We start from the raw sequence: 27,385 nt of genomic DNA on the forward strand, positions 1-27,385 counted from the left end.
CACTGACCCCAAGCCTTAGTCTAAATAGAAAAAGAATTAGAGCAGAAGTGGAAGGAATGCATAAGTAAGCAATCAGGGTCAGACTTCGGTCTAGTGGATCATTATCTTGAGTTCTGGCTTTGTACAGTGGCCTTAAGTTGCTATGGCTGTCATCAATTGGTGGGAACACTTGAGCCTCTATCAGAGGACTCCCGCTGCTCCCCTACATAACCTTGCCATCACAGAAAGGTATCCTCATCTGGGGGCAGTCTTGCTTCTTGCCTGGAAGCCACATGGGAAATACAATCCAAACCCCATGTCAGTCAGGTACCCACCAGTGTCGGAACTGAATCACTGGATTTTCATGGTTGGAGTGGGTTATAGCTATCATTATCTTAGTAGTGATGCCGTCAATTCTGATTGTCTTAATTTTGGCTCTCTCTGTTTCTCTGAAGACCCTTCCCCACCTTCTACAGATGCATGCCAACCTCCATTGCTCAACATGGCAGCTTTGTTTGTATCCTCACTCAAAAGATGTGACTTTCTCTCTTCCCTACCAACCTTCTCTAGGAAATTACTGAAATTTGCAGATTGCCTTCCCTGCTAAACAGGGAAACATCCTCCTTGCAAACATCAACACAATTCTCCTTAAACGTCCAAGTTCATTTCTAAATTATTTTATTAACAAGACTAAGAACCCATAAAAGAGAAGCATGCTTTCCCTCGTAGGGAGAGATCACTTAGGACCACTGGTTTAGAATCACTCCTGGAGTACATGTGGTGAAGGAGACAGACACAATGAAGGCAGAGATAACATACTTTCTTCCTGCTTTAAGCTACCTGTGGGTCCAAATGAAGAGGCAATGCCGTTTAGCAAATGCCACCTGTTAGAATTATTCTAATAATAAATTTTAAACCTAGTCCATGACTTAATTTTGTCTCTTGGAATGAGAAAATCAAGGACTGAGAAAAACAATTGATTTCTCTTAGAGATATGTATAACAGTTAATATAAAATTATTTCTTTCCTCCTTTTCTGGTATTAAAGTATCTTTCTAAAATAATATCAGTTCCTAGTAGATGGTGGCCATGTATTGTTGTTTTAAAAAGTTTGCAATTAATAAAAATTAATTTTTTTTCTCAACTTCAAAGAGCATAAAGGGGAAATCCTGATAAGCAGGTAGATTTCTCTCCAGAAATGCTGAACTGGGCCATTCTTGTCCTGGCATTCATCTAAGAAGTAAGCCCTGCTGTCTCATGATCTTTCATTTCCATGTAGGACAATGTTTAAAAGTCAATATTTCTTCATTTCCTGGCTTTTCCTGTAATGAGAAAGGACAAACATTCCCAACCCTCCCCCCCCACCTCAAGTGCAGACAAGGTACTTGAAGGCAGAAATTATTTCCTCAAAGTGTTTTAATCATGCTCTTGAAGCCACTTCCTTCAGTGGCCTAATCACATAAATCAGCAAAAGGTTAAAGATGAAGCTTCTTGTGCCACATGGCCTGTGAACATTTCTCAGCAGTGGATTCCTTTGTATTAAAACGTGAAGTCTTCCTGATACCCTCCTGTAGATGTAAGCGGTCTCTGGATTGTAACTTTTCCTCTACCCAAAAAAATGTATACAAACATTCAAATGCCCAGTTTGAGGAGAAACATGCTTAATTTTCATCAACATCTCACTCAGACCTAGAGTGGATGCAATGACCATTAAATATCATTTGATACCACAAACACAGAAGACAGTATCAAGATTCAGTAGGAGAAAAATAATAGCAATCTAATTCTTTTACTTCTTCCTTGGTTATTAAATATCATCCAAGACAATTTTCTTTATGATTCCCAGATGCTAACATTATAGATTTAAAAAAAATAGTCAAAATACAATTTATTTAATAAATACAGTGTATCGCACCATATTGCAATGGTTCTTATGTACTTCTGAAAGACTACAACAGGAAGTCCGGGACCTGAGTAACAGGAAACAAAGGGTCCATTTCCCCCTTGGTAAAGCAGTTTAGACAAATTACCTAATTTTTTGTGTAGCTTGCTTTATCTAAAAACAAACAAACAAACAAACAAACAAAAACAGTGTTTTGCTAAAATTACCCTTTCTTCTCTGCTTTTAAAACATTTTATCTTAGTTAGCAGTACAGGCAAGAGGCAAGAGGATAGCTGCATGTTCTAAACCACACAGAGATACTTGGAAAAACCCTTTCTAAAACAAACCCCCAAAGAAAAGCACTTACTTTGTGCCTATCATTATGCTAAGTGTGTCACAAAGACACCTCCATCCCTGCGGTAACACTGTGAGGGAGAAAGTGTTAACTCACCCCTCTGTAGACAGGAAGCAACTGTTCTAAAGAGGATACCTTTGACAGAAATAGGAAATGGGGGAGGGGATTAGATTTTAACCAACCCGAATAATTCTAAACCTACTTCTACTCTCTGCTAAGTGTTTCTCTTCTGCCAAGAAACAAATATTTAATTTGAAATTATCTGAATAGTTCTGAGCATGCACGCATGCGCGCGCACACACACACACACACACACACACACACACACACCATGCTCACATCTGAGTACCCTTTACTCGCTCAGTAACATGGGTCCTTTTGCAGACAGTGCCTAAACTTTGTAGAAGGAACCTGGAAACAGAGAAGGAAGATGATGAAGCCCCACATAAGCTTCATCAGAGGGCACCAGGACGGCAAGGCCTAAAGAAGGGACTTCACTATTAGGCAACACTCACCAATGTATTTGTGGCTAAATAACCTGAGCTGCCATCTTTGATTTACAAAGTGGCTGAGACTAAGGTAAGGGAGACATGGAAGGAAGAGTATCACACCATGAGATATCTTCATATGCTGATATTCTGTTTTCCTTAATAACTGTCAAAATATAGATCTTTGTACTACTTAACAAAAAATAAAAAATAAAAAAAAACAGACTCCAAGAGTTGGGATTCAAATTTAGAGATGGTTCTTTATATCTGATTCCAAATCGTAATATTCCTGCCCACTCCACCACAATTAGCACAGTTTTTAAAGGAATATGAGAGCTTAACCCAACCTCTCTTTTTTTATTAATTATTTTGGTTAGCATTTAAAGAATGGTGTTTAATTGTGGCATGCCCTACACATATATCATCACCCTTGTTCAGCCCTGACAGCTCTTCCCAACTCCTCTCCTTTTCTTCTTTCAAGTAATTCATCTTTTTTAAACTTTAAATTTAAATGACTCATTCAAGATTATTCAGTCCATAAAAGAAATGTGATTGGACCCTGGTTTCTGGTCCCTCATCCAGGCACCTTCAAATAATTTTCTTCCCCAAAATAAATGTAACCACTCCTTTGCAAGGAAGTTCTGTCACAGCTTCTGTGACTACACTTTGCTCTTTCTGGGTTTTCTTCTGTTTTTATGTTGTTGAGTTTTTGTTGTTTTTGTTTTGTTTTGTTTTGTTTCACAAGTTATGGTTTCTCTTTTCAGGGGCAACACAGTTTACATCTCAGCTCCAGTCAAAAGAGAAAAAATAGGTGCTATTTAATTAATGAGTCATGCTTTACAAATGCTTTCTCTCTCTCCCTATTGATTGCCCTGTTTTACGTAAGGGCGTGGTTGCCAAAGCAGCCCTTTGAGACCTTGTTCTGAGGTGTTTCTTTGTTTGTTTGTTTGTTTTTTGTTTTTTGTTTTTATTATTACACTTTATTCGCTTTGTATCCCCCCCTGTGGTTCCCTCCCTCCTCCCATCCCAATCCCTCCCTTCCTCCACCCTATGCATGCATGCCCCTCCCCAAGTCCACTGATAAGGGAGGACTTCTTTTCCTTCCTTCTGATCCTAGTCAATTAGGTCTCATCAGGAGTGGCTGCATTATCTTCTTCTGTGGCCTAGTAATGCTGCTTCCCCCCCCCCCCCCCAGGGAGAGGTAATTAAAGAGCAGGCCAATCAGTTCATGTCAGAGACAGTCCCTGTCCCTGTTACAATGGAACCCACTTGGATACTGAACTGCTATGGGCTACATCTGTGCAGGGGTCTTAGTTTTTCTCCATGCATAGTCCTTGGTTGGAATAGCAGTCTCAGGAAAGACCCCTGTGCTCAGATTTTTTGGTTCTGTTGATCTCCTTGTGGAGTTCCTGTCCTCTCCAGATCTAACTGTTTCCCACTTCTTTCCTAAGATTCCATGCACTCTGCCCAAAGGTTGCCCATAAATCTCAGCATCTACATTGATAGTCTGCAGGGCAGAGCTTTTCAGAGGTCCTCTGTGTCAGGCTCCTGACCCGTTCCCTCTTTTCTCCTTCTTCTGATGTCCAGCCTCTTTGCCTTTCTGGATAGGAATTGAGCATTTTAGCCAGAGTCCTGTTCTGAGGTTTTGATAAAGAAGTGCAGCTATTGTCGAGCCCTGGAACAAGGAATGATCTTTCTCTATCAGGGAAGACCCTCCTCTTTAATGGAGAGTTCAGCTTCTGGAAGGATGAACGTGGAGAGCAGGGAGAAAAGAAGGAACGCGCACCTAGCCAAGCAGATCCTCTGAGTGAAACCAGACGACCAGTGGAATAACAGATAATAGGTGTCTCCTCCAGATCACCTCTGGGTTCCCCACACCACAGCTCCTAAAGCAGATGTATTGTCTATATACTGGTCTCTCACAACAAGGGTTACTCATCTCAGGAAAGTGGAAGTTAGTGCGGTCAGGTACTCCAGCAAAGCTGTCTGTATTTGATAAGGAAGACCTTGTTAGAAAGATGGAAAAATGTTTATGCATTCAGTTTCTTAAATTAGATGTAACCACTGTGCTTCTGTGCAGCAGGACAAGGCAATTGTCGTTCTGTGACTAGCAGAGCTTCAGTACCAAAATAAAATTTAATATCTCCTCATTTGATCTCAATTGAAAAATGAGAATTGTGTTTACCAAAATTTACAGCTAATGATAGATGCCTCATACTTCACTGATTTTACACAATGATTTCTTTCATTCCTTGTGGCTTTGAGCAATGAGCTTGCTCGTCTGTATTACATTTCAAATAGTACCCAAATTCCAGCTAATTTATCACATTTTTTATTACAAATCAGGACATGGAATGTAAACTCCATGAATCAATTCATCTATCCGTCTTAAACTAGCCATATAAATTCAAAATGGAAGTATGCTTCGTGGAGCTTAATTTTTCACCAAGTCTTGCTGACAGAGATTCCTCCTTCTCTGGTATCATTGTTGCCCCATTCTCCAGCCCCTGCTGAGTACAAAATGCCTCAGCTTCCTCCGCAGGCCAGAATCTTGGCTTGGTGTCTCAAGGTATGTTTCATGGTCCACATGAACATTCATTTCCACCGAGCTTGACAGCTGACCAGACAATGAATATTCACTAAGCACCAATGGACCTCATTATTAGGCACTGTAGATGATATGAAGATGCAAGAGAGACAGACCTTTGTCCTGGAGAGACCTAGAGTTAACAGCTAACCCTGCTAGATAAACTGCTTTCAAGCTGATCATTTATTCTTCTACAAAGAAATGAAGCTAACTGTATTATTCTAAAAAGGGATTCCTATTTAACACCGATTTTCTGTGCATTTCCTGAACAGATGCCAAGGCATTAAAAATGTGTACAACTTTTGGGGAAACATATTTGGTTCTTTCACAGTAACAAAAAAAATAGTTTGGTGGTTGTTTTTCTCTGTTTTCTAACAGCATGAATTAATTTTTTATAATGTAAGTTCTTAATTTGTTTTAGGTTTAAAAAAAAAAAAAAGAACTCGAAAACAAGCAATTTATTTATTGTGAACTTTTGTTAAATGGCATCAGAAACAACCAGGCACTTTTGCTTTTCTCCTAATTTCTCTTTTTATAATATCCCTTTAAAACATTCATTAAAACATGTGTTTCTTACTTAGACTATCAATTTCATGTGACTATTTCCAAAGAAGCTGTAAAAACTACAAAACTATTATCATAATCAATAGGATATCAAGAAACAAAAATGAGATCTAATTACACTTTACTGTAGTCGTATGTCCCCTTAATGACATTCATACATTTCCAGTTACATAATTAAATGCCAAAGGTGTTATCAAAGATACATTTTAAGGACTAATTAACTGATAATAATTATGGTTGGATGCTAAGTCTACATGATAATTAGAAAGACATTAGCAGAGAAAGGCTGCTAGTCTGAGAATTACAAAGCTACTTCCCACCTGTTGCAGCAGAGATGAAGTTTTGTCTCCAAAGCAATAGCTTCAGGTTTTCAGGGCAGATAGAAAATAAGTGAGGCTTAAAGTGCATCTGACATAAAATAAAAGTTGCAACAGAGACATTTGTTTGTTTGCTTGTTTGTTTGTTGCTATGCTGGGAATTAAGCCTGGTGTATCACCACTAAGCTGTGTGTTGTACCACTAAACTTCGACACGATCATTTTTATAAGCCAGGGTCCCTTTAAGGTGCCCCGATAGGTTTTGAATTCAATCTGCAACCTAGGCAGGCATTGAACATGAAATACTCTCGCCTCTGCCTCCCACATAGTTGATATTGCAGGCCTATGCCACTAGGCCCAGCTCTTTTTGTTTTTAATTGTGATACAATAGAGAGAACACAAAATCTAACACCTATACGTTTCCAAGTACACATTTCTGTATAATGAGGTACAATTACCCTGTAGCTCAGCTGGTCTCCAGAATGTCTTCATCTTGAAAAACTGAAACTGTTTAGTTAGCATCTCTGAATCTCCCTTCCTTGACAAGCTCCATTTCACTTTCTCTTTGTAAAACTTCAGTGACTGTACATCTCTCAGTCAGATAGACTCATACAGTGCTTGTGGCCTGTGACTAGTTTATTTTATACAGGATAATGGCCTCAAAGGTTCATTCACATGGTAGCTTGTATTTGAATTTCCTTCCCTTTAGGGATGTATATATTCCATAATGTATATGGAATTTTATTTCTGAATCCATCAGTGGACCTTGAAGTTGCTTTCTCATCTTGCCTATTGGGAATAATATATGTACCTTTCTTTTTTAAATTAATTTATTTTATTAATTACAATGTATTCATTTTGTATCCCAGCTGGAGCCCCCTTCCCCACCCCCTCCCAATCATACCCTTCTTCCCACATCTCCTCCCATGCTCCCTCCCCAGACCACTGATAGGGGAGGTCCTCCTCCCCTTCCATCTGACCCTAGCCTATCAGGTCTCATCAGGACTGGCTGCATTGTCTTCCTCTGTGGCCTGGTAAGGCTGCCCCACCCCAGGGGGAGGTGATCAAAGAGCAGGCCAATCAGTTCCTGTCAGAGACAGTCCCTGTTCCCCTTACCAGAGAACCCACTTGGACACTGAGCGGCCATGGACCACATCTGTGCAGGGGTTCTAGGATATCTCCATGAGTGGTCTTTGGCTGGAGTATCAGTCTCAGAAAAGACCCCTGTGCCCAGATTTTTTTCTCTCCTTGTGAAGCTCCTGTTCCCTCTTTCATCTCCCCCTTCTTTCATAAGATCTCCTGCACTCTGCCCAAAGTTTGGCTATGAGTCTCAGCATCTGTCTCGATACCCTGCAGGGTAGAGTCTTTCAGAGGTCCTCTCTCTGGTAGGTTCCTGTCCTGATCCCTGTTTTCTCCCTCTTCCAATGTCCATCCCATTTGCCTTTCTGAATGATTGATCACCTTACCCAGGGTCCTCCTTCTTGCTTAGCTTCTTTGTGTGTACAGGTTTTAGTATGTTTATCCTATATTATAGGTCTAATATCTACTTATAAGTAAGTATATGTGTGTGTGTGTGTGTGTGTGTGTGTGTGTGTCTTTCTGCTTCTTGGATACCTCACTCAGGATTATCTTTTCTAGTTCTCACCATTTGCCTGCAAATTTCATGATTTCCTTGTTTTTACTAGCTGAGTAGTGTTCCATTGTGTAAATGTACTATAATGTCTGTATCCATTCCTCCATTGAGGGACATCTGGGTTGTTTCCAGATTCTAGCTTTCACAAATAAAGCTGCTATGAACATGGTAGAGCAAATGCCCTTGTTGTACAGCTGAACATATTTTGGATATATGCCTAGGAGTGGCATAGCTGGATCTTGAGGTAGCACTATTCCTAATTTTCTGAGAGAGCACCAGATTGATTTCCAGAATGGTTGCACAAGTTATCTATGTACCTTTCAAAGGGGGTTCAATTGTACTTTTCCCAATTTCCTACAAGTAGAAATCGTGTGATCCAAAAGTTGGCCTGCTGGCACCATTTCATCAGCAATGCTCTATCTTCTGCTGACGAGCAGCTTTATCAGGGTGACTGAGGTCTTCCCCAGATCTAATGTTCACTGTCTCCACAATGCTCTTTACAGGGCATTTCTACTTCATGGCCCTGTGACACAGGTTATTAATCCAGTCATTTTATACATGAGAAAGCTGAAGCTGAGGATCCATTTGCTTGCCCTCGATCACAAAGTCACAAACTATACAAGTGGATTAAAATCTAAACCTTTTTTGCTGTTGCTGCTGCTGTTCAGCCACGCAGATAATTAGTGGAACAACCTTTCCTCCTTCCCCCATAGCTTGAAATCACACAACCTGAGGAGAATCATTCCACACAAGCACTTCTTTATGTCATAGGTATTGTCGGTTCCCTTAACTGCCTTGCTAGTATGTGCCTCATCTTATTCTCAGCATGATGGGACAAGGACTCAGAAGATGAAACCCTATCCAGAAAGACCTCACAGCCTGCCTGGGAGGAAGTATGAAGGATCCCACACGAGTGAGCTTCCATGTGCACATTAAAGTGAGATCTAGGGGGCAGGGCATAGATTTGAATCCAGCACCGGACATTACTGGACTTCCTTTACTCCCCAGAATTTCGATGTTTTGTTGCACATACACGATTAGATTACCTGGTGACTCCAGGCAAAAGGCTTAAGTCCTCAACAATAAAATCCTAAGTGAATAGGTGCCCTGAAGCATTTGGAGGATTCAATGCAACATTTCCAAGAGGGCCAGAAACGCCCTGTGGTACCATGGGAGATTGCTGGCACTACCATGGCACAGTACTGGCCACAGATAAAGTCTACAGCAGATAGAAGAAAAATAATGCCTGTCAGGATGCCTAAGGTGTGGTTTCAAGGCTCATCTTTTCCTCCCAGACAAAACCAATTTGGTTCATCATCCTGACTCCTGTGAGAATTAGACCCTGCTCTGTGTTTGAAATTGTTTTCTCTCTGCAAGGGAAACCTCCAAGGATTTCATAAAAGCCCCATGGCTCACAGTATAATTCAATCATCTGAGTGAGAGGAGGCCTTGAGAGGCACAGACATTGTTGGCGTCTTCAACTCTGCCCCGCTCCCGCCGTTTTTTCAGGATCAGCGCTGTACATTTCTCTGCCCCAGCTGCCACACGACCTCCTTTTCGACTCCAAAAACCTTTAGTGCGCGGATGCTCCAGGTTGAATTTCCCAGCACCAACTACCTGGCAATTCAGAGAGGGCTTACATATTCTTCCTCAACCAGACTGTCAATAAACTTTCATCTCATACCTAATATTTTATAGCCATTTTTATTGTATTTCCCTTCTTTTGTTATCAGTGTATCCTAACACCTGCAGGTAACAGAAAAAGGAAAGAAAAAATTTTTGTAAAGTACATATAATTTCACCTCTCTCATTTTCTCTCTCTCTCGGGTTTCTAAATGGCTGTCTTCCTAGAGAACAGCAGAGTCCAGGAGCCTGAGATAAAGAACGGTGCAAGAAAAAAAAGTGTCATTCTGCCTCTTCTCTCGGGGCCTGTGCTTCCTCTTTCTTCTCAGGTACCCCTCCACACAGGATGCACTGAACCTCCAGCTCTTTGTAGTGAGCTCACTCTGCCAGGCACGGTGCCACCGCAGCAGATGGGCCGGAGAATAGGTAGTCAATGAGCAGAAGTACCAGCGTAGATGTTGAAACGAAACTCCTAGGTAAGAATTCATCCTCCGGCACTCAAACCAAGACAGACCCAGTCAGAATGCTAGCTGAGGGACGAATTCGCTCTGGCCCAAGAGGAACAGCTGTCAAGTCTTGAGCTAAAAATACCTCCACGGAGACGGAAGGGTGGCAGCGAGGCCAAGGAGCTCTGCGGTGGGTTTCTCTGAGTTCTACGGAATCCCTCTGCTCGCTAAAACAAGCTTGCTCAGCCCAGCCAGTGTCTGGTGAAGCAGGCTATTAGAATGCAAGGCGGCTCTCTGTGGGCTCTCTGATACATAGAGCCCATAACATTTGGGCTTGCAGCCCCAACTCATTATTTGCTATGAAAGTTTATGCAGCCACAAAATTAAACGGGAAAAGCACATCAGAAAGGGTTTGCAAAGGACCACAGCATGACTGAAAGCTTGGTTACTCTCCTCAGTATGTCACCACCAGTTTTTCAAAGGGAGTTCCACGCAAACATGAGCTTCTCACACATTCTGAGGCTTGTCCCTCGGGGCCAACGGAGGCAAGGAAAACACTGTAATCTGGGACCCCTGCTAGAGTCTTCTGCTCCCGCGGCCACTTCATGAAAGTCCCTGGACTCCCTTCTATAGGCCCTACTGGGGAGCGGGGATCTGGAAATCCCTATCCAGACACCATTAGATCTTCTATAGGGTCCTTTGTTTGGCTAAACCACGGATCAGGGATGAGATGGAAGCTCAATGGGCACAGTGCTTTCCCAGCATGAGAAAAGCCCTGGGTTCAATCCCCAGCACTCTATAAATCAGGAGTGGTGGCATTTACACCCTTAAGATGAAGGCAGGAGGATCAGAAGTTCAAAGTCATCCTTGGCTACATAGAGCATTTGAGGCCAACCTGGGCTGCCACGAGACCTTGTCTCTAATAAATAAATAAATGAATGAATAAATAAATCAATAATCAATAATCAATAAATCATAGCACTAAAGCTAGACTCCCCCACTGGTTGTTTTTCTTCATCAAAGCAGAGCGTCACTTCTGTGTGGTCTCCTCTGCACCTTTGCCCTGCTAGTGCAGAGTTGACAAGTTGCAATAGCATCTCTTTGACCCATTAACTAATCCGGCTCTTTGGATGTTTGCCAGCTCATCTATTGCATCGTTATCGAGAGCAACTTCGGTTGATGCTGTAAAAAAATAAAAATAAAAATTACTCGTTGATTCTAGAAAAGATCAGAAAGCAATGGTTATATGAGAGATGAGAGATTATGAGTAATACTCTTTTCATCAATGCAATGGTTTTCCTTGTGATTTAGGGTAAAACTTTCTAAAGAAAAGGTGACAGGGTAGAATCAGGGCAGATGAGAAACATGCTTATTTTAGTTCATGTTGTATGAAACTGGGTAACTTATAAAGACACAGATGGAATCCTTACAGTTCTGGGTGCTCAAGCCAAGCCCAAGGTCAAGGCATCAGGAATTTTATTGTTTGTTGGGGATCCAAGATGGAGATTTGGCACTGCATTGTCTGGAGGGGAAGAATGCTGTGTCCTCAAGAGGAAGAGGGCAAAGGGGCACGTGAGCCCTTTTATAAGGGCTCTACTACATGTACCAGTTAGCCTTGACATAGTCTAGAGTCATCTGAAAGGAAAGCACTCACTGAGGAACTGTTGAGTTCAGTCTGGCCCGTGGACACGTCTGTAAGGGATCATCTTGATTACTGACTGATGCAGAAGGATACAGCTCAATAAGGATAGCACTATCCCCAGACAGGTATTCCTGAACTATAAGAAAGCCAAGCATGAGCCCGAGCGCAAGCCAGCAAGCAGCTCCATGGCTATACTTCTTTGGCTGTGAGCTTCCTGTTTAGAGCTAATGTTCCCTAGTAGTCTTGCTTTGAGTTCCTGCTCTGACTTCCATCAATGATAGAATTAACCTGAACATGGAAACCAAATAAATCTGTTGTTCATACCCTAAGTTGTTTTATGGTCATGGTATTTGTCACAGGAAGAAAAAAAAAGACAACTATTTTTCAAGGAGAAATCTTGATGACCTAATTACTTCCTAAAAGAGCCACTCTTTTTTTTTTTTAATTTTTTTCGTTATTCATTTTACATCCCGGTCGTAGCCCCCTCCCTCCTCTCCTCCTGGTCCCACTCTTCCTCTCTGTTTCTCCTATCCCGCCTCCCCTACTCCTCAAAGAAGGGGAGCTTCCTACCCACCCACCCCAGCATATCAAGTCACATCAGGACTGAGTGAATCCTCTTTCCCTGTGGTCTGGCAAGGTAGCCCCACCAGGGGAAAGTAATTGAAAAAGAGGCATCAGAGTCCATGTCAGAGTCAGCCCCCATTCCCTCACTAGGGATCCTATAAGAGGACCAAGCTGCCCATCGGCTACATATTTATAGGGGTCCTAAGTCCAATCAATGCATGGTCCTTGGTTGGTGCTTCAGTCTCCAAAGGCCCTCCTGGGCCATGGTTATTTGGCTCTGTTGGTCTTCTTGTGGAGCTCCTGTCCCTTCTGGGTTCTTCTATCCTTCCCCCCACTCTTCCATAAGACTCCTTATGCTCCACCCAATGTTTGGTTGTGATTCTCTGTGTCTGTTTTCATCAGGTGCTGGGTGAAGCATCCAGCCAATGACTGGGCCAACCTGAGATTCATCTGATGGGAGACAGCCAACCCCTGACAAAATCAACAATACTCTGCTATGCTTGCAGACGGGAGCCAAGCACAGCTGCCCTCTAAGTGGCTCCACCTGGCACCTGATGGAAAGAGCCACTCTTAATACAATCACATTGCCCCTTCAGTTTTGATGCTTAAATTTTGGAGAGAGCACAGTCAGCCTTTATTGGTGTTAAAACCAAATCGAGCTTTCCATTTTCTTCTCCAAAACAGAAACGAACATCTTATCATAACAAATGCGGACTGCAAGCTAGTCCAACTCACCCAAGTAGTTGTCACTAAACATGGGGAAACTTCATGATGAGACAAACTTGTAAGAGAAAAGGAAGAGGGAGCTTGAGGAGGTTGAGAATAGTTAGGCCCAGTGTGAGGTAGGAAGGACAGTTGAATGGAAGCACTGGCATGTGCAGCTTGTTCTGAGATAAAGAGTTCTTGAGCCAAAGCCATCCGACAATAGAGCCCTGTGTCTCCTAGGAGCAAGCTTGGCAGTGGCTCTGGAAACCCTAGCCTGGGCAATGCAGATGTGGGCCTGCAGCTGGACCTCCCACAATTACACTACCTGCAGTCTGAGACTGGGGAGATAAAGGTTTGTTACTTCAAGGAAGAACTACAAAAGACTTGGACATGAGCGTATGTGATTAAACCCTTCAACTTAGGGTGAAAATAAGGTTCTAGGGAGACACACACAGTTTGGAGGCAGAACTGACCTTACAGCATGCTTTGTAAATAGAAAAATGGTAGTGTACGTGTGTGTGCATGTGTGCATGTGTGCATGTGTGTGCATGTGTGTGCATGTGTGCATGTGTGTGTATGCACATTCATGTGTGTATTGCTTGTGTGTGTGTTGCTTGCCTGTGTGTGCTCATGTGGAAGCCAGAGGTCAAAATGAGGTGTCCTGTGCTATTGCTGTCTAATTTTTGAAACATGTCTCTCACCAAACCTTAAGCTTGTCATTTGGGCTGGATTGGCTGGCCAATGAGACCCTGAGATCCACCTGTCTCTGTAAGGCTTGCACCAACATAGATAGCTTTATATCTGTCTTCATGCTTGCACAGAAAGCATCTCATCCACCGAGGCAAGTCTCCATCTCTTGAAATGGTGTTTTAATAATTCACCCCATAGAAAAGGGCCCAGTTTCCAATCTGTCATTAGAGCCTATTTTATATCTTAAGCATTGCTCTCTTTAGAGTTTAGATACAGTGACAGTGGCCAAGTCCATGAGGTAGAAAGAATGTTTTAGAGTGAAAACGAGCTTCAAATGCTGAGATCACTATTTGGAACTAGAACTAGATTTATCAGTGGTAATATTTCAGGCAGAACGCTAATGAAAACTCCATCTTCTATTTCTTAGATACATAACTTCAGGCTAAGGCTGGATATAAAAGCTATCTAGTTTAAACCTTCCAGCTTATCAGATAAAATCACTGAAGCATAGGAATAATGAAGTAGCATTCATTGGACAACTACTGTATGAAGCACTACCAAGAGTATCGTGTTTCTACCAATGTTGTCTTGTATAAAGGCAGGAAGACCAGTTAAAAAGCTACTGTCATAGGCAAGAGATAGAATATCTCCAAAGACAGAGGTGTTTCCAGAAGAGTATTATCCCTTCACCCAGAGGAACAGCAAGGGCAGGTGAGGACAGAGGCTGGAGAGAGGCACTACTGAACGAAACTGGGCCTGCATGGTTGACATGCAGCCAACCAGTGAAGGGTCAAAGATTCCGGTCTGTGTCTCCTTAGCAGAGACAAGGCTGGAGTCACCTAAGCCAGCACAACAAAGGGAAAAGATGGGGAAAAAAATCTCATTGGAGCTGGAGGTTGGTTAAATTGATAAGGCACTTATTTAGCAATACACAAGGCACTGGATTTGATCCTCAGCATTGCATAATCAGATGTAAGAGCAAATGCCCAGAATCCTAGCACCTAAGGGACAGATGCAAAATACTCAGAAGTTCTACTTCATCTTCAGCTATGTAAAGAGTGTGAAGCCAGTAGGGCTTCAGAGCCTACCAGACAGACAGAAAGAAAGAGACAGACAGGCAGGCAGGCAGGCAAACAGGCAAACGGATGGACAGACAGACAGAGACAGAGCTAGAGATCCCAAAGACCAAGGGCTGAAGTAGCCAAAGGGTGGAAGAGGTCCTGAAAGCAACAACCCACCATCAACACTAACTGTCCCCAATAGGTTAAGCGCAGTGAATAGTTTAAAGAGAGCATAGAGGATTGTTCAAAGCCAAGCAGGACAGCAAATGTCACATTGCACACTGAGAGGATGTAAACCTTAAGGAAGGAGCAACAGGAGGAGAGAGCAGTAAAATGTGTTCTAATTAGTACAAGGCTAAGCACCTGACCAAGTGTGCCCTTTTTGGAGTTTTGCTGGTTTTGTTACTGGCAGGTACTTGAATATGTGAGGGTTTTTTTCTGAACTCATTTTCATTCCTGAAACTTATGTGTGCGTAGTCTTGTCTGTACTCTGCAGAATTCCAGCTGCACTGAGGACTACTCAGGGTTTTAGAAGCAAGCTTCAACACATCCATTTGTAATAACTTGCTGTAAAGGACAGTATTGAAGACTAAACTATTGGGAGTGTGTGGTTGTTCTTGCTCTCTCTCTCCTCTACCCAGCCCATGTCAGTTCTGAACCTATAGCTTAGGAAAAGAGTTAGAAGACTTGTTTAGGAGAAGAGTATTTCTTAATAAATTAACCTATAAGACTAATCGCATCTTGATACTCTCTCTGACACACTCTCTCTCTCAGTACATAATAGAGTCTTATGAATTCTCCATCTTTGAATCATTATCACAAGTGTAAATGGTAGTTTAAAAAATATTCTTGTTCTTCTCTGTAGCAAATCTGAACAGTAAAGATGCAAAACAGAAACCATTATACTACAAATAAAACGTACACCTGTCTCTTGTCTAAAATACCACAGTTTATTGTTGTTGTTTTAAGAAAAGAGAAAGGCAACCCTATAGATATAAACCTTCACTGAAGAAAAATGTCACGCTGGCAAGTCATTATTTCGGGTTGTTATTCTGTTAGACAATAGCTTCTAGGTGGAAGCCACATACCTGTAATGATCACATTAAGGCAGAACCTCATTAATAATAGATGAGATCTGATTATATCCATTCCTGATGCTGCTTTAATAATGTGACATTTTTGCAACAAATATAATAATTTAAACCTTTTTGCTTTTTTTTTTAACAAAAATTATTCTTGGCAGGCACCTCTATTACCAAACTGGAGAATATAAACTGCCTTTGAATCAAAGCTCAGTCTCTGACTTGAGGTCTTCCTTGTGCCTTTAAACATTAGAAATTGACATTTCAAAGAAAATGTAATAACTTTAGACTGAATTTCTGGTCTTTTAGAGATTCTGATAGCTTTTCGTTGCTAGGTACAGTCATTTTGGTGTTTTCAATAGAACACATCAGCTTCTGTGACCACACCAAACCCCAATACTTTGTATTTCCTATTAGGGAGCTGGTTCAATTGAACAGGTATCTGTGGACAGTCTCTGCTTTTTCACTATGAGGGACTTTGTTGTTGATTTCCTTTGCACACTGTTTCTTTAATCCTTTCTCTCTCATATGGATACCATGGGATGGGATAAATAACATCCTTTCCACCAAAGGTTCCATTAATTACCTGTTGGAAATGGGTTTTAGTACTTTATTTTATGCATGTTTGCGCTTGTGGTATGTGCCATGTGTGTGCAACAAGTGTGTGTGTGCGGTCCAGAAGTCAGTATCTGGTGTCTTCCTCAGTTAATCTCTACTACCGCAGCGACTGCTACTACTACTAAAACACAAGCTGTCACAGCCAGTTCCTGCAGGGTTGGGACTCAACCTCAGCTCCCCAGGCTTGCACAGTCATCACTTTGCCAACTGTGTCATCAACATGGCCTCAAATGTATTTTATTTTCAGGACATTTTTTTTTCTTTTTGTCCTTTTTGTCCTCTTTGCTGTATTCAAATCCCCAATTTAAAGTGACCTTTCTGCTTCAGCCTCCTGAGTGACAGGACGGTAGGAGCCTGAAAATTCCGCACTCACCAGGCAGACCTTGTTCAAATATTTCTTAGAGGTCCTGATGTGGAAACTGGAAGACTATGTTGGGTATCTAAATCCAACTGACAGAACTACAAACATAACCATAAGGGGGGGAACGTGAAGCGATGGGAGAAGACCCTGGAGCAAGGCATTCTGAGCGTGCAAGAAGGAACCACAGCCAAGTAGGACTCAGCTATTGGACAGCTGCCAACAGTATAGAAACAAATTCTCCCTGAAGACCTCCAGACATGACCAGACAACCCTACCTTTTTACGTTAGTGACACAAAATTAAAGCTTTCTGACCTCCATAAGTATACAGAAATGAATTAATGTTGTCTGAAGCCAGCAAGCCATTTATTATTATTTGTTATAACATCAACTAGAAACCAATTCACCTTCTTTCCCTTCAAAGGGAAAGAAAATATATGGGGCAAAGAAAAAGAGAAAAATGCCAAAGGTTATCGTTTTAGTCTGTGTGAGCTTGATTCACCATCTTCTTATGAATACTTGTCTATTTTTTTTAAGTTAGAAAGAAAGCATAGACAGAACAAACAGCAACTGTTGACATTCTACTGGTTTTTTTTTTTCCTTATAGACTCCATTCTATGTAGATATTTATTTGATCTAAAATAATTTGCTGCTGAGATACTGGAAATCATGATAGACAGGCACTTACTGCCCATTTTGTAGATAAGGAATGTGATGACAGAAGTAGAAACAATTTTGTCCAGACATACTGCTCATGAGGAAAGCTTGCTCTGCTCAGGGTGTGTCTCAGAATAAACATCTTTTGACCACCTCCCACAGTGAAGCTAGTGAGTGATAAAGCTGGTGACTAGCTCCACCAGTTGTGAGAGAAGCTTAAGACTTAAGACAGAAGCAGGTTGCCTCCAGCAGGAGGCAACCAGACGCTCCGTAATAAAGTGCTAATGAGGACGAGCCATCTTTCTTCTTCCTAAGCTGACTCTACAGACCAGAGAGGCCAGGAAGACATTAGATTGATGTTATTGTAATGCATAAATTAAAGCCTCCTTCCACATCAGCAGCCACGCTGCAGTGTTTCTAGAGCCAAAGGGAGGTGGTATGTTTTTCTGACCCATCATGGAATCCCTGAGATAAAGGATTTTACATACATGCTCCTTAGATACTGCGTTACTCACTTCTACTCCATTTTATTCCATTTGCATGTACTTGCTTTGTCTTTTTTATTTGAACTTTATTTCTGTCTCCTTGTGTATGTGTATGGTGTATGCATGGAAGCCAGTGGCTGACACTAGGATGCCTTCTTCCAATCACTTCTCCACCATATTTATTGAGACAGGGTCTTTTACGGAGTCTGAAGGTCATTATTTCAGGTAGACTAGCTGCTCAGCGAGCTACCAGGATCTGTCTCTCTCCTTCTCCTCAGTGCTAGGACTGTGCTTTGCTTTTAGCTGGATTCTAGGGATCTGAACGTACATCTTTGTACTTGCAAAGCAAGCACTTAAGCCACTTAGCCCCTTCTCCAGCTTTCTCTTTTCAATTAAAACTTTAAGGGGTGAAAGGAAGTTTATTCAAGCCCTTGTAAAAGTTAGAAACTTTGATTATTAGGTTCTCACATTTTGCATTTGGGTTTTTATCCATGGGCTTTTTATTTTTTTAAAAAAAAATTATTACTCATTAAAGATTTCTATTTGTGTCGGACTATTGGGAATTGCTTGCATTTAACAGTTTAATGCCTTGCAGTCAGTGATACAGAGAAATTAATGTGAATGAGAATAGAGTATTATGCACAGTAGGAAAGCATTCCAGCCCGTAACCCTCATCTAATTCACTGCCTACGCCAGACTGCAGAACTTCTAAAGCAGTATAATTCCCTCTTCAAAAGGTGCAAAATACAGCCGCCATTAATGGTCAATTTGAAGAATGTTTCATAAAGAGAAAGAGCATCTGTATCTAGGAAGGCATTGGGAAGCTGGTGTCCTCTATATGGATTCTGGCTAGGACATTCATCCTGAAGGCAATTTGGAGAGAGAGACAATAGGCAATAAAGCTAAATCATTCCAGAGACATCAGAGGGCTCTCTTCTGTGTCCGGGCAGTGGAGCTGGGCTGTGGCCAAGGCCTTTCTCTCTCCTCAGAATGCAGTTCCCCTCCACATAGCCCTTCAAGGTCATTCTCCCTAGTAGAGCAGAAAAGCAGACGGGGACTGGGCTGACCTGAGACCACCGAACACCTCTACACAGGAAGTCTCTCACAGGCCTCTCATTTCTTATACCTTCCTTGATGGACGTTTCTAGTCTTCATAATCCCAGGGTTAGGGTTCTAGCAGCAACAGGATGATCCAACGACATATTCACAATAAGCATGTGGATTTGCTTGTGTTTATGCGAGAACCTGTATCTAGCCAAAGTGAAAATACATACCCCTCAAAAAAAAAAAAATGTTCTTTGTAACTGTCCTCATCTTCTTCAAAAGACACCTGCCATGTTTACAGTTAGAAAAACACTTTAGGAAATACAGAAGGGTCCACTTTCTATCTAACCTGAATCAGTTTTTCTCTACTCTAAACTCTTAAGATTTCAAGGGCTGGAGAAATGGATCAGCGACTAAGTGCATGTGTGCTCTTCCAGGAGACCTCGGTTTGAGTCTCAAAACCCACATGATGGCTCACGACCACCTGTAACTCCAGTTCCAAAGGATCCTATACCCTTTCTGGCATCCAAAGGCAACAAGCACACACATGGTGCATAAATACGCATGCAGCCACAACACCTGCATACGTAAAATAAAATAAATAAATCTTAAAACTAATAAAAATAGTAAGTATTTAAGAAGATTCACATCAACTGTTCAATCATGCATATATTTCAGAAAGATTTACCGAGTGCTCAGTAGGCTCTGAGCTCTGTTAGGACTACAGAGTTAAAGGCTCTGCCCAGGATCTAGAGAAACGGCTCACTCAAGGTCAGTTTTCCAGCACACACACACAACCTCCATAACTCCGGTTCTATTTGATCTGACACCCGCTTCTGGCCTCTGTGGGCACTGCATGCAAGTATGCACATATATACATGAAGCAAAATATTCACACACATAAAATAAAAGCAAGATTTAAAAATAAGATTTCTTATTGCAAATGAATATTAGGTTAAAACATAAACACATATTCATTTCCTCTGTTATTGTGTGTTTACTCTAGGCTAAATAGCACTCTTCACATTTTCCTCACTTTTTCTTGTCCTTTGTATTGTCATTCAGATGTCCTATTAAATGACAACATATAAATTTTAGCTGTTTCAGTGATCTTTGGGAAGTGCAAAATAGAAAAAAGAAATTATATTCCTTGGGATGAAACTGTCTTTGCTTCACTTCTAAAAAGCTAGGCAAAGACCAAATGGTGTGAGTGGTTGTATGCCTGGCTCAAGAGTCATAAGCTGACTCTTATGATGGGGAGGTGGAGAGGGGGGGATGGGACATCGGAACCCTGTAGGATTCCCGTGGGGCATCACTGTGGGAATCCAGCATGCTCAATTCCCTTCACCAGGGAAGAGGATGGCTCTTCCCCTCTGCTGTACACACTCCAGATTCCTACTATTCGGGGTCTCTGAGCTCTCTGTTGAGAATTGGAGCTACCCAGCAACACTCTGCAAACACTTCCACTGGCTCCTGCTAACATGTGTGTCCCAATTCAAGAACGAACACAGCTCACAAGACAGTTCTTCACCAGCAAAGATGAAAAGTCACAGTTCAGTAAATCCAATGATATCCCAGAAGTGGTCATGCTAAACAGAAGCTCTGAGGTCTCATCTCCAGTCATCTCCTCCGAATGAGTGCATAGGAGCTGCCAATGCGATAAACACTAGGAAACATGAGCCACAAGAAATGTATGGAAGTGTCTGGTCTTAGACCCACACAGCATGTAAACAAGGCCTACTCCTCTGGGGTGGCAATGCCTTCTTCCTCTTTGAAGTATCAAGATGACTTTGAGGGCTGTCGTATTGCCCTGATTTTGTAGAAGGTTAGTTGCTTCCCACTGAGAACAGTTTCCTGAGTGACCAATTAGACAGTGTGTCACTTTAATGTGAATCAATTATTTCCACTCTGGAGATGGTTCTCTATATACAGGAAGCAATATAAGATCAGAAAAAGTCAGCTTTCACTCAGGAGCCTCTTTTCCCTAATACCTAAGACCTGCTAGACCTACGGATAAATAGATCCCAATTTCTTTTAACCCAGTCAATCTACCATGGCCCTGAGCAATACCCATAAATCCGCCTATAATTTATACAGGACTTTCAGGGCACTCTGTTGGACCAGCTCACACAGACAGCATGCTTTGTTTTTAAAAAATGGTCCCATCACTGAAAATGAGAAAACACAAGTCAAGGCCATTGCATGTTTAGAGTGGCTGCATTTAAATGTTTGTGAATCAGAATCCCAAGTTATCTTGGTGATGACAGGGCAGAATGCTCCTCACTTAGCAGCAATTGATGGAGTATGTGTCCATGAACAATTTCCCAAAGATAGGTGAATATAATTTCATCTATAACTCTCCCTGTATCAGAGGAGCCTGAAACTTCTAGGATACAATTAGAAACAACAAACAGTCAGGTTTGTTTGTTGTTTTTTGAATGACTTCAGCCTCTAGTTGGCTTTTCAAGCATCTTGAGTCCTTAAAGGTCTGCTGTATAAGCATCCCATGTAAGAACAACTGTACTGTTAATTTTATTCCAATTTTATTCTCAGTACATTTACTCTGGGCCAGCAGAGAAAAGAGGAATGATGCATCTATTTCTGGTTTTGTTTTGCTTTGCTTCTTGAGACAAGGTCTCATTATGTAGCTCTGGCTATCCTGGAACTCAGTATGCAGACCAGGCTGGCCTCAAACTCACAGAGATCTGTCTGCTTCTGCCTTTTAAGTGCTGGGATTAAAGATGAGCCACCACACCTGGCATGATGTATAGATTTCTTAAAGAAAATATGAAGAGGAAAATGGTGAGACACAACATTACCATAAAGTTCTTACCCAGGGCCTTGTTAAATGGGAAGAGTGGCTGATATGGCCTGAACATATACCCAACAATCATGTGTTAGAAATCTGGGTCCCATTGCAACCATTCGGAGAGACAACACCTTTTAGAGGTGAAAAGGTTGTCCTTGTGGGTGGGTTAAAGTTGCTCTTGCAAGAATATGTCAATTGTCACAGATGTGAGCTCCTAATAAAAAGATGAGACCAGGACTGGGATGTAGCTCAGTGATAAAAGCTACAAGTTCTCCATTTATAAAGCTCTGGGTTCAATAACTAGCACCAGAAAAAAAAAAAAAAAAGATTATTAGCCCTGTTTCCCCTTATCTTCTCAACCTTTCCCCATGTGAGGACATAGTAGGAAAACTCTCCCCAGAGGAGTATCTGATACTGGACTTCCACACTGTGAGAAGTTGTGTGTGTGTTCCTAAGACACAAGACATGCTAGGCTAGTGCTATGGCAGCTATATCCCCAGACTTCTTTTTACTGTTCCCTTAGAGATAAAGTCTCACTAGGTTGACAGACTGACCTTGGATTCAGGGCAGGCAGACCTTGAATTTGTGATCCTCCTCCAAACCCCTGTGTGGCAGAGATTACAGACTAACACCACTAGGCCCACCTATTTCTGAAAATTAACTGATGTGTAATATTCTGTGATCTAAATAGCAAGGTGGCTAAGACAGGGGTGAAACAAGACTAGTAAAAATATGAGCCTCCAGTGGCATCTTCTGCTGCTCAATGTCAAAATCAGACTTCCATGGGCTCCTCGCATTTAAAGTCAACATGTTATATGCTAGCACTGTGTCGACCAATATGGCCTCCCCTGAGCCAAAGGGTGTGGCCAGTACTAAGATGTCAAGTGTTAACCATCAGGTGTGACTAGAGCTGACTGTGAAAGAAATCAATAAAACTAGGAAAAGGAACTATTCTGAGAGAACAGTCGAGGCGAGCAGCAAAGTCTTCAAGATCTTCTCCCAGTACACTGGTGGGACGATACCCATCACCCTGAAGGTCAGCGCCAAGCAGTCCCACAAACTTAAAACCTAATTCTGTCAGAATCCTGATGACACACCTATCACATTAACCAAGCTAAAAACAAACAAACAAACAACAACACCTAACATGCAAGGCTGGGAAAAGATAGATTCTCTCACGATGAGAAGTCAGTATCAAAGGAGGGAGGGAAGTGGGTGCTAAATTCCATTTAATCACTATTTTAGGATCCTGTACAAAGAATTTCACAGATGGGTAGTTAGAAAGTACTTAAAAACAAGTAATTGGAAAAACCTAATTCAAGTTTGGTTAAATAATAAAAAAGAATAGATTGACTTACGTAACTCAAAAGACCAGTTGTAGGAGGGCCTGAAGCAAAATGTGATCCAGCATCACCAAGAATTGACTTTCTATCCACCTCGTGCCTCTATTTTTCCACTGCATTGGCACCCTCCTACTTTTTGTGGCTGCAAAAAGAGGAGAAAGTCTTCTGCCTTTTTACCAACTAAAAGTCCTAAACTTTAGTTTGATTGACCCAACTTAAGTAAAAATCTGCTGTCCTAGTTTCATTTCTGCCACAGTGATTAAATGCGCCAACAAACAGTGACATAAAGAAGAAAGGCTTTATTCTAGCTCACAGTTCCACATTACAGTTCACTCTGCCCCTGACGGTGGCCAGCCCAGCACGTAAATATTTTCCATGTTTCTCTTTCATGGTGATATCTTATCTAAATTAACAACATCTCTTGTTTCTACAATTGGTTTCTCTATACTATATAAAATTATTACAAATAAAATATACAAATTTAAAACGTTTCAAAATACATTAGTCTCCCAACATTTCCTTTGCCCTGTGACGTGCCCCTGATGGAGAAGTGATAGAATCATTGTCTGTGTTGTAGGACAATGTCATCTGGGCAATCAATGACAGGTCATGAGAAATAAAGGCATCAACATTCCAGAGGGAAGGTCCATAATACTCCACTTCTGAGGCCCCTGGAGATCACGGCTTGTAGCATCATACTGCTTGCTGCTCCAACTCCTAAATTTCTGGATCTGACTGTTCATCCAATAAATTCTAGCCAGAGTTTGTTTATCTTGTCTGCAACCCTGAGAGGGAGAATTAAATGAATATTTAGTTCATTTCTTATATATTTATTATGTCTTCTATCTCAAAAAGCCACAGAACTATTTAAAATGTAGGGTGTTCAAACAGCTAAAAAACACATTCACCCATCCCGTCATTGAATAACCTTTCATCCAGTTGTGCACTGTACACCAGATACCATGCTGGACATTTTTTTAAATATTAGTTACAGTTTATTAACTTTGTATCCCAGCTGTATCCCCCTCCTTCATTCCCTCCCAATCCCACCCTCCCTCCCTCATCTCCTCCTTGCCCCTTTCCAAGTCCACTGAGAGGGGAGGACCTCCTCCCCTTTCATCTGATACTGGTTTATCAGGTATCTTCAGGACTGGCTGCAAAGTCCTCCTCTGTTTTACATGTCAGTCAAATGACAGATCCACCTCTGTAGAGGTCTTACATTTACTGTTGAGAAAGCTCAGGCTAAGGAGCCTCAGTTACGAAATGTCAGAGAGCTCCTAGTTGGTACTGAATTCAGATGTGTCAAGCCTGCTTAACTCCAGAAGCCATACTTGCCCACTCTCTGAACTAGTCCAGGTGGGGTTGTCCTTATACCAAGAGTGAGCTTGCAATGTCCAGCCACTGTAGCCTGTGGCTCGGGCAGGGGATGGGATAGAGACAGGTTTGGGCATGGGATGAGGGTGGGGGTGGCAGGCGTCCCAAAATGTTTCCTTGCCTCTATTCTGCCTCATGTGTGACAAGAATGTCCTCTCATTACAGCTTAAGAGGTCTCAACACTACAGGACCTTAGGAGTAAAAGGACTATCTATCTGTTCTGAAAGTTAGGGACGATTAATCAGGGCCCTTTTTTCTGGTGCTATGACTGTTGGTCTAGTAATAAAACTTACTATTTAGTGACCAAGAAATAGAAAAGCTCTAAACGGCTAATCATAGGAAATATCCAAGCAAGGCCACACCTAGTCACACATGGAAACGTATCAGCCATGATAAGCTTCTGAGAGCTCACTTGGACTGCCTCTGTGAAGCCTGGGCTCGAGGCTGTGCGCATGCTAACAAGTCCTGTTGGGCTGCCTCGGGCTAAAGACTGCACAGTGCTTTCCTTCCCTCAGGTAAACAGGCCGACCACAGCAGAGAGGTCCATTTTCAACTTCGCGGGCGTCAGTTTAGTTTAAATACATTAGTCTTGAGTTGTAAAATAAAACAAAACAAATGGGGGGAATCCCTGCTTTCTCACGTGATCATTCTTCTTGATCTGTAAAAGTATGGACATTACCCAAACCTCACATGTATAATCATCAGGGTATCATTTTTAAGAAAGAAAGATTGAAATGAACAATGAATGAGTAACGTTAAACCAAAATATCCATATTTTTAAAAACTGCACACATAAAAGTGTTTGAAACTAAAACTACAGAGGGTGGCATTTGTGATTTGCTAAATGATTAAAAACAGAGGGATGGTGAGATGGCTCAGTGGGTAGGTATATTTGCCACTATCTTTGATGATCTAAGTCCACTTCTGGAATCTACGTGTTGAGAGAAGAGAGTGCAAAAACAGGTGGGTGGCTAGATGTGATAGCACACTCCTAGAATTCCAACGCTTGGGCGGCTGAGGCAAGAGGACCCAAGTTCTAGGCCAGCACAGTAAGCTACACAGTTAGATCCTGACATACACACACATAAGTATCCAAAAATAAGCGTCAAGACTTCTCTAAAGATGTGTTTGTCAATGTACATGGGCTAGGAACAGAAGACACTAAATATTAACAGTATTTATGCCTGAGTACTCATAAAATTCTTTGCATGTTTCTTCTGTATTTTATCCCTTATTAAACACATATACGCTATATAAAATATTAGGTCCTAGAACAGAGAGATACCCATTGCTTAAAAGCTCATGAAATCTGTAAAAGACGTGTAGCTTTTTTATTATGTACCAGTGGCAACGCCTTAGTTCAGTGAATACATGTGACTGTATAAGATGTTAAGAAAAACTGAGGGAAAGGTATATGGGTGGGAACTCCTGGGGTACTGGCAACTGTTGTTCTAGAAATAAATGTGCATGCATATCTGTACAGCATGTAGATACTGTAGGACCAAATCAGCACAGCATACAGTGGCAGCTTTATTTCCTATGCGTGCTGTTCTTCCAAGGAGGGGGTAACTCCCATGGGTGAGACCTATCCAGAAGTGTACCAGTGTTCTCCAGACAACACACGTGTCAGTGCAGACTCCTGCTGTGCCAGCGTGGTGACATAATCGACTGATTGACTTGTCTTTAGAAAAAAAAAGACTGGAAGAGACACAAAAGATTCATTGTAATATCACTTTCCTTTCGAGTTTAGAAATTATTTCCAAATGCATTTTAGATGAATGGTAGAAAATATTAACAAATTAGTTTTAACTGAATGAAACTGCATTATAAGTGTGAGGCATTTACATGGTTCCGTTTAAATTTTAATAATTATGTTAATCGTTCTGAAACAATACCTATCAAGTATCAGTAAAGGCTCTGCTGCAATAGTGCCAAGCATTCTTCTCCCACATTGTCCTTTAGACTCTCAACTACATGCACTGTGTTCTTCCCTAAAAGTTACATAAACATAAAATGCTCCCCAGAAGTCTGAGACCAATTGCTAAAACATAAATTCAAAACAATACTATAACCACTGTCTCAATAAAGACAGCATCTTTATTAACTGTAGCCACAATTCATTGCTACAAAAGGTCTCTAATACTTATAACTGGTTTGTTTGCTTTTTAATATAAATTCGCGTTTCTTAAGGTAGTCAATTGTTAGGTCCAGCAAGAGCCTAAATATAAGAAGGTATGAAGAGAACTCAGGAAACTAATCATCCATCGATGCAAAAATGCAATAGACTCTTCTTGACCATTGCACAATGGGGTCACCCCTGCTGGTCAGCTAGGAGTGGCACCGGGAAACAAAGACCTTAGGTTTTTAAAAGACACAAGGCGGGAATCTCCTGGGGTTGACTTCTTGGCAATTTAGGATTGGATGAAGTGTTTAACTTTTAAAATAATTGGTAGTTCTGGTCACCCTTAGGTCCAGTCAGCCCTGTTGTAAATATCTGATCTTCAAGTCAGTTTGGAATTTTCTGCCATCCACAGTTAAATGTGGGAGAATGATTAACTCATCCCATGTCTGTTCTGAGAAGTGGGGGTTAAAGGCTTTGGATCAAAGGTCAGAAGGATTGGGGCCATTTGGCCCAGTTTCCAAACAAAGCCATTTAGTAGAGATCTCTGCTTGTTCTCTTCCTTATCTCTGCCCTCACAGATGGCTAATGTCAGGAACTTTTACATTCCTCGGTTCTCTGGAGAAGCACTAAGAGGCTTTAATTAACATGGGCCTAAAACTTGCAAATATAAGTTATAAGGCAATTAAAAGAAACATAGGTTACAAAGTCAGTCTGATTCTTTCACAATGTAAAGCCTTACACTTAGAAGCTTACCTGCTAACATGATTATCTGAGCAGCAATGGAAGAGGTGTAGGCTCAGGCGGGGCTCTGGGAGCCACACAGTGTTCTTGGTTTGCAGCAATGGCGTGTGTCTGTAGAGTGTCACCTGCAGACAGGGGCAGACTGAGATCCTCTGTGAGAAGAGTTTGGGCATAATTCTGAGTTCTCGGTGCAGACCCTACAGCCTGCTTACTGAAC

General features: G+C 41.6%; 1 protein-coding gene across 1 annotated transcript in view; it reads right to left on the reverse strand.

The window, feature by feature from the left end:
- Positions 1-23,215: 23,215 nt before the first annotated feature.
- Caap1 (caspase activity and apoptosis inhibitor 1) overlaps positions 23,216-27,385 on the reverse strand; it is a 95,221-nt gene continuing 91,051 nt past the window's right edge. The window contains exons 9-10 of the transcript XR_009585155.1: positions 27,181-27,293; positions 23,216-23,716 (exon numbers count right to left, since the gene is read on the reverse strand). The gene's annotated coding sequence lies outside the window, so the exon portion shown is untranslated. The remainder of the gene's footprint in view (positions 23,717-27,180; positions 27,294-27,385) is intronic.

Source organism: Meriones unguiculatus, chromosome 12, assembly GCF_030254825.1.
Source record: "Meriones unguiculatus strain TT.TT164.6M chromosome 12, Bangor_MerUng_6.1, whole genome shotgun sequence".
NCBI lineage: Eukaryota > Metazoa > Chordata > Mammalia > Rodentia > Muridae > Meriones > Meriones unguiculatus.